This window comes from Lathamus discolor, chromosome 5 (assembly GCF_037157495.1).
Source record: "Lathamus discolor isolate bLatDis1 chromosome 5, bLatDis1.hap1, whole genome shotgun sequence".
In the NCBI taxonomy this organism is placed as follows: domain Eukaryota; kingdom Metazoa; phylum Chordata; class Aves; order Psittaciformes; family Psittacidae; genus Lathamus; species Lathamus discolor.
This window is the reverse complement of record NC_088888.1, coordinates 16,654,083-16,671,628: the sequence shown is the minus strand read 5'-3', so window position 1 is coordinate 16,671,628 and position 17,546 is coordinate 16,654,083. Positions and strand designations below refer to the sequence as shown.

The window sequence follows — 17,546 nt, the reverse complement described above, 5'->3', positions numbered from 1 at the left end:
GAGTGCTCTGTTACATGAAGTCTAGTACACAAGTAGGGCATTTAATTTTGGTAATCCATTTGGCTAACGGGATATTCCACTAGCTGCTCTTTGTGTGCTGCCAATTTGCAGTATGGGTGGAAGGAGGTCTTGGCACAGAAAACAGAGAAGACCTCTGGTTTCCTAGGCTGGAAGGGATGCATCTTTCAAAACTATAATTTGGAAAAAGATGTATCATTCCTCTGTGCGACTACAGAGAAGTGCTGATGATTTGCAGAGGCCACTGCTAATTTCTCTAGCTCAGAAGAGTGCTCCTGATAACAGGCAAGATATACAGACACACTGAGGTGGAGAAAATGTATTTCCCTTCAGCTGTGTAGCAATAAAGACATCTTAATCCCAGAGACAGTGTTCATCAGTCTTCAGATGGACCCAAGACTTTTAGTCACAATTGCAAAACTACTTTTTTAAAAAAAAAAAAAAAGAAAAGAAACAGTAAAGATATACCTGAAAATGCAAATGTATCTTAAAGTGTATCCTTAATGCCATCTGAGCTTCAGAATGAATTGTGCTGGAACATAATGTGCTGAAAAATTCCATGAAGCCAGGCATCCCCACACAAGGCCCTCACCATTTTTGGTGGAAAACTTGTGATATAAACTACTATGTGTAGCTGCATCAGTAAATCTCAGCTCTTCCTCAGGTGAGCCTGAAACAACAGAGTAGAGCTGTTTGCAAGTATGAAAAACTGTAAACCTGTCACTGATTTCAGAAAGGTGAGAAATAGAAATTTCAGTTGTGGTCCAGCTGCATTACTCCCAAACAACATGCCAGAGTCATGTACTTCAAGGGAATACACTACAACTAAGATAGATATGATAAAAAGCAGTTTCCAATACCTTCTTTCATCAGAAGTGTGGTTCATTCCTGAGAACAAAGGACAGCACCTCTACCATGAGACATCCTTTCCTTCTGGAAGCCAATGCTGTCTTACAAGAATACCTTGTTAGAAAAGGGTGCATCTGTTGTATCTGGATTAGAAATAGCAGTACTTTGTTCACATATAAGTTGTCTTGCATTTACTAACTACTAGACACTGTACGCTAGTGCTTGGTTGGACGAGGAGAGGGGAGAGCCTGCAAAGTGCAAGGCCATTTTGGTTTCAGCCAGGAAGAAACTCCTGGTTGGTTATTAGATGACTTCCTTATTAAATACTTATGAACCAACCTCACTTTACAGAGTTCTGAACACCTCAACTTCTCTTTCTCTTCTCACACAAGAATAAAACATAAGGACTTTTGCTGTAACAATTTGGCAGTATTTGTGCATACCTTACCCAGCCCTTTGTGCTTCTGTTCCACTACTGGGTTTTCCTCCATATGCAGCCTGTAGAGCAGCTCCTTTGGCTACAAGGCAACTGGTGCCTTAGTTTCTTCTTAGCAGAACAGATGGTCCATTCAGTCAAGTCATGACAGGGATTGATTTCTAGGGCAATGCAAATATATACAAATATTACCATTAGAAGTAGGGAAAAAAAATCCAATATTTGTTTCTAGGCATAAGAGCCATCCAGACTTCTTAAAGTGGGGTTCATTAATAATGCTTCACCAATGGCATCAAATTTTGTCCCATCAACACAACCATGGTCATTAGTTATGACATCTAATGGGAAAGATCACTCAGTATGTGAATAAAATCAATTTCTAGCACACATGTAATTCTTATCTATTTATTAACAAACTGTTAAATGATAATTGACATGCGATGGTATGCATGTGGAAGGCAGAAACACAAAACACAGAACTATTTCAATCTCAAGTACCTGCAGAAGAATCCCAATTAAGACCATCACAAAACTCTTGCTGCTGTCTTGTTGCTGCAGTGGATGGAGATAGTTGTCTATAATCTATGTCTCTTAATGCATCAGAAAGGCAACTAAAGAAGTCAAACCAAAGGAAAACCAGGTTTTGAAATTCTGGAAATATGCCATTTTAACAATTTTAAACCAAATAAGTCTTGGGTTTGTAGTTAAAATAATTTTCTTCTGCTCTCCTGTTGAAAATTTATTAGTAGTTCAAATATTTAGTGACTTCTTAGTCCCCTCCTCCTTCTTTTGTATTTTTGTTACTATACTTTTTAGAACATAGCTACAGATAGCCTTTATGGGACTAAAACTGAGGAGTTTCTTCAACCAATTCAACCCAAAATCATTCTTGTAGGTTCATGAAATCAAAATATTAAACATTTACACCTATACTTTACTAAGGCAACACAGAATTGTTCAGGTTGGAAAAGACCTTTAAGGTCATCAATTCCAACTCTTAGCCTAACACTGCCAAGTCCACCACTAAACAAAACCATGTCACCAAGTACCACGTCTGTTTACTCTATGAATTTAGAAAAGAGAATTACAGATGTGAAGGTTGATGGCATTTCTTATGTAAGTCTGAAAAAGATCTCGATATGAGTCTAAAGATGGGCTTCCTCAAGCATATATATTTTTGCAAGATGTGTATTTTTTCTCTTGTTTGGCAGTAGATAGAATCATAGAGTAGTTAGGGTTGGAAAGGACCTCAAGATCATCTAGTTCCAACCCCCCTGCCATGGGCAGGGACACCTCACACTAAACCATCCCACACAAGGCTTCATCCAACCTGGCCTTGAATACTGCCTGGGATGGAGCACTCACAACCTCCCTGGGCAACTGATTCCAGTGTCTCACCACCCTAACAGGAAAGAATTTCCTCCTTATATCCAATCTAAACTTCCCGTGTTTAAGTTTTAACCCGTTACCCCTTGTCCTGTCAAAAGGCCTTTGCATGTCAAATAGATTAATCACTGGTGATGTTGAAACTGTTACGGCAAACTGAGTTGTTTTGTTTTTTAAATAGGATAATATATTCAAAAATCTTAAGAGCAGTCAGAGGCCACTCCTTTGTTTCAGCATCCAGCTTTTCCAATCATCTTTTCTCAAGAGCACAAGGCACAGCAGCAAGAGAAAGTTGAGGTTATTTGAATCAGCACAAGTTTTACATTTATCAAATTTAAGACCGTAAACGACTGCTTGGTAAAGCAATCTGAATGCCTATGTATGACGAGCTATCAGCTTTCCTCTGGGCTCTTTTATCGTGCTCCATTCATTGCAGCTAAATGACATGATGTGTTTGGCTAAAGCACATCTTACAGATGGCCCTACAGTTGAGGGACAGCCAAGATATTTATTAAGGCACAACATGAATATATAGAAGTGAGCCATGAAGAAAGCTTAAGACACGCACAGAAACATAGGTAAGTAGTCATTTACTACAATCTAAAAGCTAAAACTCCACCTCTGGACACAAAACCATCAGCTTTCCCTGAAACAGTTGAAAAACTATACCATGATGTTCAGATCTTCTAATGTTAGTTAGAACATTCCCAACAATGCTGTCCTAGCTATGCTGCCACACCAGCTCTGTGGGTGGAAGACATACTAGCACAGGGGCAGTTCTTTCTTATGATTAATGAGATGGTTTAATCATACAGAAGGAATACCATTTGTGACCATTGTGGTGATTGTTGGCAACAGTACATGCCATACATATACTTAAAGCTCTTTGTAGCATGGGCTACAGGCTTTTTATCAGAGAAACTGTTCAATGGAATTATAAAGGTGATGGTTAAAAAACATCATGAAATAGCAAGGCCTTTCTTCCAAGCATGCAGGAAAGCAACACCAGGCATGCTTACTTGTTTATACACTCTTCCATGAATGGAAGCACATGAAGTACACTGAGGTCTTTGGGGAAAATGGTCTCCTTAGTCCTCAAAAAGGGAATTCCAGCATTGTAAAATTGTGATAGAAATATGACTTCTAGTCAGAAACATGTAGAAACAGTACTACGGTCTGTAATTATTTTATTTTTTTTAATTCTTTGGGATAATCTAGCCCAAATCAGGAGACAGATTCAGATTGGTGCTATGGTCATCCCTACTCCTAAAGAGTTCTTTGTAATAATTTGTGAAATTATAGACCTATAGCTCTTAAGGCTAGAAAGGACCACATAGAATATCTCATGTTCCCGTCTCTTTAGTACAACCATATAATTTCACTCAGCTGAGTCTCCATTGTTTGATAAAACGTACCATCCACTCTCACTTTGCAGACTTCAGGAACTGGGAAGCTCACTGTTCCTCTTAATGACTTGTTCCAGTGGCTTATAACTTCATTGTTAGCAACTGAGGAGTGTAACACTAATCTAGGTAACAACCACAACTACTGGAAATAGCTCTACCTGTTTGAACGATGGTACTGGAGATCTCAGCAGATCTGTTTATCATAAAAACAGCAGGGCTTTAAAATGCATTTTTTTAAAGCAGTTACTGTTTTTATGAACTTTTCACATTTATTTCTCATCAGCTTTCCATGCAGCCTTTCTTCATGATAGAATGGAAGCCTTCTTCTCACAATGAAACTATTCCCACAATGACTCACTGCTGAAAATTCATGAGAACTCCTGCACATGCACAAAAAAAAGGAATAAGAAATGTAAATACTCTTTGGGATGCCACAAAACACATTTCCAGATAAAATAATAGCTTGCATTTTTGTAGACCTTTCCATCTTTAAAGCATTGGTCATGCATTCATCATCAGAAAAGATTACTGATACTAAATATCATAAAAACTGTTTTACTGAGGTTCTGCTTCACCATCCCTGTCAGATTTAGCTGCTGCACTTCAAGGGGTGGAATGATTGTCAGACTTAGTCTCTGTAATGCACCGTACCTTAACAAGTACATGGCCAGCAGAAACCTTGGAATCTCACTCCCTGGAACAGGGTTAGGTTATGGAAAGAGTGTGTCGGACAAGGGCTGATTGCTACCATCTATTAAGACCAGGTGGTCTTACTGGGTGGGCTACAACCCTCTTATCTGCCCTTCCTCTGTAAATCTGTACATTGAAGCTTTACTCTTATGAGTTCTGAGTCCTTTATTAGAAAGGGAAGGCTCAGCAGCACAGAGGATTAGCCTTTATTTTCTCACTCCTGGCCAGGCCTGTTTGAAGGCCCTTTTTTTCTGTAAGAGGTGCTTATTAAACACAGAAGTCCTGTGGAGGATAATTCCCAGAATACAATCCTACATGGCAATGGACCACAGTGCAGAGACTCCTGAGCAAACCTGGTGGCTGAGATAGTCTCACAGCACACTGAAGCACTAGCCAGAGAAGCTGTTAAGGTCCCAGAAGCACCTGAGCCATGTTTTTATGGCCTTGCACGCAACCAGATCAGCCCTAGCTCTGCTTTAAAGTCATCTTGATACAGTGGTACGAGTTCAGTGCCCATTCCACCATGACTGCAGCACCTCCATAACAGTGACACGTGGCTGGGAGCTGCCTGCTGCAGTGGACTGTTAGAGCAGTCAGTGCTTCAGAAATGAACACACAATAATGATGAAAACAAAGGAAGAAAGTAGTTTAAAGTTTTACATTTATCATCTGTTACACTAACAGAGAGGGAAGCCTAAGTTTGATTGATTTGATCAAATTAAGCAATTCAAGCATTTTCTACCTAATTTTAGGCCAAGGAAAATTGCAGCAATGCAGAAGCAGCTGATAAATCAAAAGCAGAAAATTAGGAATTAAAGCTCATTTCAGGCCTTCCGTCTTTATTATCCTTCTTTACATGCATATGGTAGGCATTCAACACTTTCCATGTCCTTATGATATTCCTCTGTGCTTCAGGAGTTGTAGGACTGTAGTTGTCTATAAAAGGCAATCTAACAGTTTCCTGTGACCAAGAGTTGAATATGTTATTTGTTACCAGCTGGTTCATGGGTAGATTGAGGCCAAGTCTTGGCTTTAAGTGATCAAATTTACTTTAAACCACTTGCTCACAGGGTGAATTAGTGTATACAGAGAATTCTGGCACAGTATTTTATTACTGACTTATGGTACATGAATCCTTTTTTTTTTCTAAACCAGTATTAAAACCAGAACCTATAATACACCAAATGCAGACTGCATTTTTTAGAAAGCTGATACCAAGCATAACAGCAAATGAACCCTACAAAAGGTTAAAGTTGCTTTCATATAAAATATTTTCTACCAGGAAATGGAAGTAAAGTTTTGAACTAAGTATTTAACTTGAAAGAACTGTGCACAGGCTCCAGTGGTTGCATTAGCCTTTAAAATAAAAAGAAAACCCAAAGGTTTTTATGAGCATACACAGCTCTAGTTTCATAAAAAGGGTATTATGGAGACAAGGTAAAATGAATTCCAGTGTTTTGGGTGCTTCTTTTAACCTTCTAACAGCTCCCTTCCTGTGCATCAGCCATTCTAGGGTGAGGTTTCACAGTATGGATGAATTCATCTAGCAGTGCTGCTCCCTCCACTTCCCCCTGTACCCTTCCTTCCCTGGCATGCAGGCACATTCCCTCCTTTCCACTTTCTCTGATTTTCATGTGGTTACTTGGAGAACCCAACTGGGTTACTAAACCAACAGAAAACTATTCATGCTTTTATTTTGCTGAGTGAATTTTCCACCGGCTGGAAAAGTAAAACAGCTGTAGGGGTGATACAGAAATCAGAACTAGTGCAGAAGAAATTACGACTGAGAAGCTACTCCTAGATTTTCTTGGGAGACTTCAAACCCTTAAAGCATCCATTCTACATAATGTGCTTACCTCTTACAAATACACTTACCACTCGATTATGGACTTGTTGCGCTAGGTTCTGCAAAAAAATAATGAAAGAAAGTAATCAAACCAAATAGATTTATCACTTACAGTGACGACAAAGATTAATGGCAAACTGACACACTGTAGAGTGGTTGCCCATTCTCAAAAGCAAACATCTTCTGCTTTGGGGGAGTGGGGAGGAAGCAAAAAGTCAACTTTATATGGTTTCACTTACTTTCATTGATTATGATTCCTTCTTGGGGGGCAAGGGAGGAACAGCCATTCACGTGAGCGTGACACACATAGCTGCTGTTGATTTGCCAGATTCCAGTGTCTTCAAGTGTGACACAGCATAATCATTCAGTGTCTGTATTTAAAAACAGAAATGATTTAATCTGGCTCGCTGCCATCCCACTTGCTGACTGTTGACACCATGTAAATAGTGTGCAGCTGTGTGACCACACTACTTTCATGCCACATGCTGAGAGAAACAGACAACACCTGCTATTATTATAAGCCATGTCTTAGATACCCTGGAAACATGCAAAATGAACATCAAAATCCATTCAAACTTATTGTGATCTCCAGCTCTGAAGTTCTTCATTGGGACTCAAAATGAACCTGCACGTTCACACTGTGATTAAAAACAGAGATTGCTGATTTACATCTGACATCTTTTAGAAGTCACTCTGCTAAGACTGCTGATTGATAACTGATCTGTTAACTGACACAAGAATTTCCACTCACAAGACTTTTCTCTGTACAGTGCTGACTGAAAAGGCCACCAATTTAGAAGGTCAAAGAGCAACAAAACCCCAGTTCTAAGACTGCAAAATTCTAAGGATCTAATTACTATCAGACACTGCTCCCTGCTAATGTTAGCTGGTCTGCTCCTATTCTTCTGGTCATGCGTGCTCATTAAACCATAGTAAAACTATGGTTTTCACTGGGTAAACTATAAAGCAAAGATAGCACATCTGATATGTCACCTGATTCTTACATGCCTGTCTTTTAGCATCTAAATTCCATACAACCTCAGTCAGAGGCTGAAAGCAGGCAATAAATGCTGCTTTTCAGAGAGGATTTAACAGGATCGGAAATTATTGTCTCTATAACTTGTCCCCAAATATCATTACATATACTCACCTCTTCAATCTTGTGACTGTCAAGCAGAGAAAGCAACTGACTATATTTTTACTTTTCCATGGCATGGTAGTGTATGGCATGGCAACAGTAGAAAACTTGCTCCTCCTCTTCATTTCATTGAGCCTATGCTGTCAGAACACAACCATGATATGATTCTTCTTGTGAAGACACACAGGAATACCTGTTAAGTCAGGAGAGACAACAAAAGAGAACAAATGATGAAAAATAAAAGTTGAGTTTTAGAAGCTTATGGCTGTGTTGGTGTGGAGACCTAGCCTCGGTCCTCACTCTATAGCAAGCACAAGAAAATTGTACCTATGCAGTTCCCTTTAGATTTAGGTTCCTGAAATAAAAGAGTATCCGTCTTCAAACCACTGAACTGTGCAACTAGATCCTAATTTCTCAGGGAAAATCAGACACACAGCTCAAAATGCCTTGCCTAAAAGAATTCCTTTAGAAAATCTGGAAACCAGCAAACTTAAAAAAGAAAGAGAGGAATTCTTTTTTGTTCAGCTCCTATGACACAGTCAGAGCACACAGAATTTTGGTTTGTTTCCACTCAAGGATGAATACATTGGACAAAATTCTGAACTCGTTCATATTGTTCAAAAGAATCAGCAATTTGAGAGTCCCAGACTGAGACCAAATTTTTCTTTTTTCTCTATTTAGAAGACTAGGAATCTTGTGGTCTCTTTTCAAAGGAATGTCTTTGTTCTGAAGCTTGCCTTAGAGATTTATTTGCACTGTGTTATTTAGAACAGAAAAGAACACTGAATGACTTCCTAATTTCTTTAGTAAATCTGTTCTCAATCTAATTTATTCCAAGCATTTTTATAAACAGTTTCTTAAATTATGTTCTACTCTGAAGCTCTGTAAATACACATACACACACACACACACTGGTTAAACTTTCTCTTGACAGGAACAGATGTGCAGTAACTCCAGTAAACTGAGAGAAAAAGTGTTGGGAAAAGAGTAGGTCGTCTGAGCAGATAACTTACTGCTGAAGATACAGTTTCTGTTCTGAAAGCTGCTATGGGCAATGTAGGTGCCTCTCCCACGGAAGTGAGAATGCCTGCCTTGTAAAGATTTTGTACAGTTTTCCTTTTGCCTGGGGTTTGGATTTCACAAGGCTGACTACAGTGTCCTTGTCTAGGAAACCCTGGGGTTAAGCCAGATGGTGAGCAAATGTGCAAATTGTAAAGAGTGAAAACTGGGAAAGGGCAGCGGCTGAAAACCAGGGAATGAAACCCAGTGAACCAGACAAACAGCTGAAATCTAAAAAGTTAAAAAGAAGTTATGAGGTGGCATGATGAGGATAACGAAATGTGCTCACCAGAGGCAAAAACCTGAGGGCTTTTGAGGGAAATGTCAAATGCATTTGGACTTTTTTTCTAAAGCTCATTCAAAGCTAATTTCAGCAAGGTTTTATCTCTCCCTCCTCAATGGAAGTCTTGTGAGAATTCCATTAACTTTAGAAAACTCCTCTAAATTCTAAATTCTCTAAATTCATACCTATATATGCAAGAGTAAATTACTTACTCTAAGCAAGTCCAGAGCTGGACAAATAGCAAGTAAAAAGAGCACAACTTGCAAGTTCTTACTAAGAGCTAGCTCAGCAGTCAGCAGCATTGCCCTAATGGTCAGCTACAAAAGCTCCCATTGCATGATAACCTGATTTGACTGTTTCCAAATGTCCTCTTCGACTTAAAATGCACAGGTAAGTCTCATCTTTTACGCAGCTGAAAGTCTGTCAACACCAAAAGAGCAAAAACTGGGTAAATGTGATCTACCGACTGCAGGGACAAGTCTTCTCATAGAATATTCTCTTAGAGGTTCTGCCACATTCAAAGGCAAGGTCTTCCAGTGGTGAAGATTTCTGGCATCCTATCTGATGTCCATATTGACAAGCTTGAGCACATGTGGTTTCACAGAAACATTCAGAAGAGATGATGGAGACAATGAGCAGCACGTGCAGGACCTGTTTCCTGTGGTGGTTGAGAAGCATGTGCTGGGTGCTGGGGCAGTAGTGAGAGCTGTGGCACACAGTCAGTGACACTGCTGGAACTGTTGCAAGAAGCTGGGCATGAGAGCACAGAAGGTACATGAGCCCAGTCAGAATCCACCAGCAGTTCATTGCATTGTTTATAAGTCACGTTGTTTGCAGACCAGTTTCAAGTAACACATAAAATAGCATTTTTTATACACAAAATGGTTATTGCCTCGTCCATGCAGCATTTTGAAGATTTTCTGTGATGAACAGTGCCCGATATGCTTTCTTTTCTACTATCAGCATTTGAATTTTCACATCTAAAAAGCAAGCACAGTTCCACACAGAGGTGTAATCTCTGCCTGATTGTTTACAGTTCCAGAGCTACACTCTTTATTATTTCTTCACTTTGGCTAATGTGGCTTGATGACTTCACCCTATGTTTTCCCTTTTCAGCTGTATACATCAGATAGCAGATATTCATACTTCCCTTCCATCATGTGACACATTTTCATAATGCAGAGTGACAACATGGCAGACTTACTTTTGTAAAGTTTTAGTTTTGATCTACCCTAGAGCATTTCTTAGAAACTAGCACTAATTTTACAGTATAAGTTAAGGAATGCAAGGTCTGGATGGTCTTATGCTGCAAATACTAAATTCTACATTTTTGCAGAAAATCAGTACTCCCTCAATCAGTACGAAGATTCATTTGTTATTTAAGGCTAATCCTATTTCTGAAACAAACTCTTTAAAACAGTATTATCTGCTTCATCTTTGTGCTAGCCTGCTATGTCTGATATGACTGATGTTTTGGAAGACATTGCTGTGAAAGGAGAGTATGCTCACAGCAGTGTACATGAAAGCTGACAAATTCTCATCTACTTTTTTATAGTAGGTGCTGTCATAAACAATGGGGAAATCAGAGGATTATTGAGGCTGTATTAAAAAGTGGTGAATCAGAGTTTCATTTAAAATTTGTTGAGGGTGCTAGGCTGTAATTTTAAAGGTGTTCAGTGTTCCAGATAAATGCATACTGAGCTTTCTGTCAAGAACTTAGGCACCTCCGCTCCACTTACTCCAGCTCAGACTGAGTGCTTTCAAACTCCTCAAAATTAGTAATAGGCAACTATTTGAATGTTAAAAGTCTAAATACCCTTAACATTCTGAACCCCAGTTCTTGATGAACTGTGGTCTTAGGCTGCCAGCTCAATTCAGTCTTAAACACTGCACTGTATGAGTGTTACTTACCTACCTACTAGAACTAGGTCATTACAACCCATCTCAACAGTAACTCAGACGTAATGAGTGAGAAATAACCCTGTTGGCCTGTACCTGAAGTCATGACATAGAGGTAAAAAGCTAACTATACCGTTATAATCATCCTGACCCTCCAGTCTTACCATCCTTCATACCTCTAATACAGCATGGTGTTTCCCCAGGCTTGTTCTGAGTGATTTCATAACATTTAGAAAATTGCTAGGAGGAGGTGTTATGAAAGAATTTTTCATTCTAAGAGCTATTTTTTATTTGAAAGAGGCATTTTTTTAATTTAAAGAAAATAAAAACATTCTGAGCTAGGATCAATATGTCTGAAACTGCAGCAAAGCCTACACACATCAGTTCAAAAAATTATTTGTTTAAAGTTATTAGCAATACTTTCTGTAAAAGACAGAAGAATTCATCTTTTAAAATTATATCACTGAAACTTTTTCTAAAAGACAGAAGAATTCATCTTTTAAAATTATATCAGTGAAATATGCAGCAAGACGAAGTGCTTTCCTTTTCCATTCCAGCTAAATCATACACTATTTGGGGTAGAAATTTTACAGGGAACTCTGTTGGACTATCCTTACATTGTGGCTGGGCTGATTTCTTTATACTTTTTTGATAGATGGATGTCTAGCCAAGCCCTGAATATTTTCAGCAGTGCTGATTCCAGAGTTTCATTTGGCAGCTGGTTTCTTTGGCTACGAGTCCTTATGTTTATAAACTTTTCCCTCATATCTAATTCTAATTTTCCCCTCACAATGCTTAGGGCCAACTTTTTTCCTCTTTCTTTCTTTCTTGTTAACTACTGAGAATAATCAAGTATCATCTCCTTTTCATTTCCTTTCTATTGTGGAGAAAAAGAGGTTGCTTTAAACTTCCTGGAACTAGTGAGGTTAATTCTCTCAACTTACCATCATCCCGTGGGCCTTATTTTGCCCCTACCATCACTTTTCTTACAGAGATTAAGATTTAGCCAATTTCTTTTAAACGCAATATCTAAAAACAGTTACAGGACTTCAGCGCATGACCATAAATTACCATAAACAAGACTAAAGTTCTCATTGTGCATATTTCTATGGATTACATCGTATAAATGGTTACACTAGATGAATATTCAGTGTACCTTCACCATCAACTAGATTAATATCTAGTGGACCTTTCATCAGACTAGAAAATGTAACAGTTTGTAGAGCTGAAAAATATCAGTGCTGCAAAAAGAACGATGCTTATCATGAGACAACACTTGAGGAGACTACTTCTAATCAGCAGAAAGATGAAATAGGAGATCAGTATCAATGTTAATGCCTCTGAACTGGGAGGTTGGTGTCTCTGTAACCACTGTAACAAGACAGTTAAGTTGGGTCAGAGAAGAAGTTATTTCTGAGAGAGTAAAGACAATGTGAAATAAAAAGCAGTGGGCTGCAAATAAGCACTTTGAAAAGCTGCAGAAAAAAAGACACTTTTATGACCTACAGAAGGGCCTAAAACTGGCTAAAGAGTTTTGGGCAGCTGTTTGTATGAAGGGAAACTAAAGAAGATATTAATCATGCAGTCCCCAGCTGCATCATTCAAAAACAGTTTACAGCTGAGAACCCTGCGAGGAAGAAGGCTGAACTGCATACTGACTGCAGAGAAAGGTGAAGTAAGCCGAGTCCAATCCTTCTTTTAAACAATTCTTATCTGCTAGCAGTTTCTTCCCCAGTATGTGCAGAGTTTTGTGCATTCCCATCCAAGGTGTCCAGGCACGGTCCTCGGCACAGTACAGAACATCTTTTCTGGATAAGTTTCATTAGCTACATTAGAACACAGATGTTCTTTTGTGAACCTAGCCCTATGCTGGTTATTCATTATCATTATTTCAATTATCATTAAATCAAACGTAGTAAGTATCTGATAGCTTCTAGTAATTCCACTAAACAAATATTTGCCCTAAGTGTCTGCAAGCAACTGACTACAAGTGCCTCGACCAGTCATTGCAGCTTCATGGATCAACCAACAGGATGTGTGAACACACACGGAAAGACGAATCATAATGGTATGGCTCTGGGAGTCACTTCTATTAACAGGATGAGCACTTGGTTCAGAGTGTGTTTACTCAAGCTTCCGGACACATCTCATTCTCATCAAACACGCTAATATGACTAGTGGGAACTGTACCAGAGTGTCCCCCATGCAGTCATTAATCTAATTTGCCAAAGCATTCTCACACTACTAACTTGGCAAACATCTTCCTCGTTACCATGTGATCTTTCATGTTTTGTCAGTAGTTACACAGCACCAAACATGCCAAGACCATTCAAATATTTTTGAGCATTTCTCTAATTTAGTTCCAACCATGAAAAATAATTCAGCCAATTCCAATTATAAAAGAACTGTTTCATCTGGACATTTGTTGCTTACAGTGACTACTAAATAAGTTGTTTTGGAGTAGGAATGTTATGGCCACTGACTAGAAAACTGACAATAGCCTCAGTCCTGACCTTGTTTGCCAGATAGCTTTTAACCACTTTACCATTTCCTCTGAGCTGTGAACTCTTTAACCCCTGCATGTGCATCTGGGTCAGTGTATTCAAGGAACGTTTGTTTCTGCATCTGACCCTTACCATATTAGCGAGTTCTTCCTTTCATTATAGGTCTGTCACTTTCAGGACATGGGAAATGTGGTTCTTTTTTTAAATAAAGGAAGTCTGAGTAATTCTGTAAAGCCACGAAGACCAAAGTCTGCACGCTCATTTACTCCAGCACCTTATAGCATTTCAGCTTTTGAAGTTCTGATGTCCAAAATAACCTTATTAAAAATCACAGAGGTTTTTAAGCAACCAAGTCCATCCAGGAGAATTGTCTTCCTGACAACTGAGGACAGGATTCCAAAATCAGAGTACTGCACTTGGAACTTTTCTTGAGACTATAAAAGTTTGTTGTGCCTCCATCTGTTTGCTCAATAATTTGATACTAAGCATTACTACTGTAGACATAATCATTCAGCAGCATTGCTTCCAGGCTGAAAAGCCACTAAATTCAGTCTAACATTGAGAAAAGTTCTGCCTTGCTTGAACTTCTGTTTTTTAATTTAGATTTGCATATTCTACTGAATGATACCTGTAGGATACCAAATACTTAGTTTGCTATCTGAAACCTGCAACTGCAGTCTTTCATAGAAGTAGACAGACAAGCCTGCTTTCTGGTGGAACCATTCCCATTCATGTGCAGTCTACAGGAATCCCACTTAGAAATCATTCCTGCATAAAACATTTGCATGGACATTAGGACTTAGCAAGACATCAGGAGACTGGTTATCATTCAGGTTCTATCTGTTTTAGCCAGTACCAGAATACTGAAGCACAGGCCAGAGCAAGACGACTGGAGTTCAACAAAAATAAAGAAGTACAATGAGCTTGAGGAAGCAACTGAGGACTGTCTGCATAGCTGTGACCAGCCCTCTGGCAATATAAGCTACCTATGTGAGTCTTCCAAAACAACAGGGTGCCCTCTACAAACCTTAGGAAGATGTATGGGAGATCCAGCATCAAACGGTAGGAGGATAGTCCACTCACCATGGGTCCACAGACAGATATGTAGATGCTGAACTTGTCAGGTCCTGGGACAACCTGCCAGTATACATTTCAGCAGCAGAGACAGAATAGATACCATGCTGTTCCTCGCTTGCTGACAAGAACACCTTGCTGGGAGGCTTACAGTGCTCTTGAGAAGGGGTAGTCATTGCTATGGTCCTACACAGTCAACAGCCTGGTATCAGTCTGGTATCTGAACAGTACTTGATGCTACTTCCATATCACATTTAAGGGCAGTAAGGGTTTTCAAACTAGAACCCCTTATTAAACAAAGGGAATAGATATAACAAATATATATAAAAACAAACCTCAGTGCTTTCTGAGGTTCAGGGTCACTGGACCTTGCCATCCCCAGACTAAACCAGTTAAATACAGTGACATTTCAGGCATGAGCTGATTTTTTGACACAGCTTTGAGAATGGTGGAAAGTATGTTTTCAGGTGGATGAAAGGAGGCCAGCTAAATTAATTGCCTGAATGCTTCCTGGTACAGCTCAGGAGAATCAAGTTCTAAACTGAATGAAGTGTCACGGAGACTGGAAACCTTGTTAATATGAAAACCTACATACAGTTACTAACTTCAACTGCTGACAACAATAGTTTAAATTCACAAAGCTCTTTATAGATGGGATTTTTACAGAATTTAGTCTGAACCTAACTCTGACCATTTAAGTCTATGGTAAAATCTCACTGACACCCACAGAAGCAGGCAGAGACCTCATGGAGATCTTTTTCATACACCTCAGAGGCTTTGTGCAGCTGGTGAATGAACTAAAACACATGAGGAAGAAATAATTTGTTCTAAGCCACAGAAAAACTGTGTGTCAGAGCTGCAGATTGAACCCAGAACTGTTGCTATTCTGTTCTTCTCTGTGGCATGGGAAAGTCTCACTGAGTTTTCAAGTCCACAGGGCAGAAATGATACTGTCAGTGACTTAAAGCTGTTTGTTTATGAAGAAAAGTAGCCATGATGATACTTGTTGCTCTACAGTTTCCATTTCCCTATTACAAAATGGAAGATAATTCTACTTTTAAAGCCTCAATTCCAGCTTAGTCAGGCTAAGTTTAAGTGCTTAATGCACTTGGAGACCGTAAGAATTGTAAAAAACCTAGAGTGTTTTGTCAGATCCTATCAGCTGTAATGGTCAAATATTTCAGGAGAAAAAAGCAAAACTCAATAGACATGACAGAAGCATGCAGAAAACGTCTGAAGTTTCCTCACTGTTTTATATTACAGGAATCAGGAAGACAAAGAGCTGCTTCTCCCTGAAATGCTCAACATTCTCTCTGGAAAAAAGGCAAAGTATATATAGGTACAGAGCTGATTTTCAGTGATCTCTGACAAATGTCAGTTCTGTGGGAAAAGGAGGATACAGTGTATAAAATAATGGAAAAAAGAAAAGGAAAAGCAGACACTAGACAGTGACCAAATGGCACTGAGGGGGATTTCAGGAAATATGTTTTCTTTTCCAGTGTTACATTCCAAGATATTTTTAAATCACAGATACTGAAACAGATTCCCATACAATTCTTAATCAGTTACAGTAGCCACTGGGGTTAGTGGTTCCTAACATGTGGCAAAAAATATAATATTTCTAACTCAAGCCATGTCATGCTGGTGTTTTACCCGCATTTCTCATGCTATTGTTACAATTCCACTAATTTCACAGCATTTGATTCTTTCTGAATGTAAGAACATAGTATCTCCCTTTTTGATATTAACAGCAAGCAGTATAATCATAATAACCATGGTTCTTTTCATCCCACTGTCTCAAGATAATTTTATCTATTACCCCTGACTTTGTAGATGGAGAAACTCCAACTCAGAATCATAAGGAGTCAGCCAAGGGTAAGCCTGCTGTAGGGTCTAGGATGGAAAAATCAGCAGAAAGTAGCACTTCCCAAACTTTATAGAGCCCATCTGGTCTCACACACAAAAGACGTACACTTCTAATGGCCTCCCTCTAATTCATACCTCAGCAATGCTGCTCTCATGCATCAGGGTGAGCATAGCTTCCTCACCTTAGAAGAGATCCCTGAAGAGAGACAACTGTCACCCACAAAGGCCAGGGAGAAGGATGCTCCACTATGATCCTTCCACTGTCGCTTAAAATTGTGCTTCTGGAGAGAAAGGGGCACAAGACACAACCTGATGTGGGTGCTCCCACACACAAGCTGTCACCCACCATGTCTGACATGTGGCACAGTTCTTACCCCTGTTGTTTGCATCAGAGTCAGATGTTAGGCATCCATGTGCATTGGGTGGCACATTAAGCCTTATTAAAAAAACCTCACTATTAAAGTATTATTCATCTGTGAGACACATGATTATTTAGTGAAACTTAGAATTTATCTAAAACATATTGAGATAACTCATATTAACAAAACCTACCTGATTTCATAAGCAACTTGCAGCCAATCTTTAGTACTTTAAAACCCACAGAATACTTCATTTATCAGTGGAGCAACCAGAAAATTCTGAGAGAAAAGCTATGAGAAGAGACTTGAACTACTGAATGGCAACAGAAAGAGTTTCTGAAAGAGACCTTGAAAAGCTTGCTGCAAAGATGGATCAAAGTATTTAAGAGAAACCATTCCTCTTTCACTAATATAAAACAAAGCAGAGCTACATAGAACTTTTAAAACAAAAGTGCTGTCATTAGTGCAGCATTTCAGAAGCTGCAAACTCTTGAAGAGGTGCCATTTACAACACTGCATGGGTTTCCTCCTCTCCATCAACAGTGCTAAGAGTACAAGGTGGCAAATCACAAATGTCCCAGAAAATGAAGTCTGGGGATAACCAAGCATGGTTATAAAATGGAACAGGAAATGTGGTGATGGGTGAAAGATGTGAAATCTGGAAAAGTGGGATAATTATATTCCAAAATTGACATACCATTTTCATTTCCCTGAAGTTAGAGGTAAGAAAAAA

The 17,546-nt window shown here is 39.1% G+C and overlaps 1 long non-coding RNA gene across 3 annotated transcripts in view; it reads right to left on the bottom strand.

Moving 5' to 3' along the window:
* Window positions 1-938: 938 nt before the first annotated feature.
* Window positions 939-17,546, bottom strand: part of LOC136014830 (uncharacterized) — a 105,437-nt gene continuing 88,829 nt past the window's right edge. For all 3 annotated transcript variants that reach the window (XR_010612892.1, XR_010612891.1, XR_010612893.1), the window contains exons 2-6: window positions 7,782-7,962; window positions 6,871-7,002; window positions 6,642-6,690; window positions 1,311-1,464; window positions 939-1,010 (exon numbers count right to left, since the gene is read on the bottom strand). This is a non-coding gene — a long non-coding RNA (uncharacterized LOC136014830). The remainder of the gene's footprint in view (window positions 1,011-1,310; window positions 1,465-6,641; window positions 6,691-6,870; window positions 7,003-7,781; window positions 7,963-17,546) is intronic.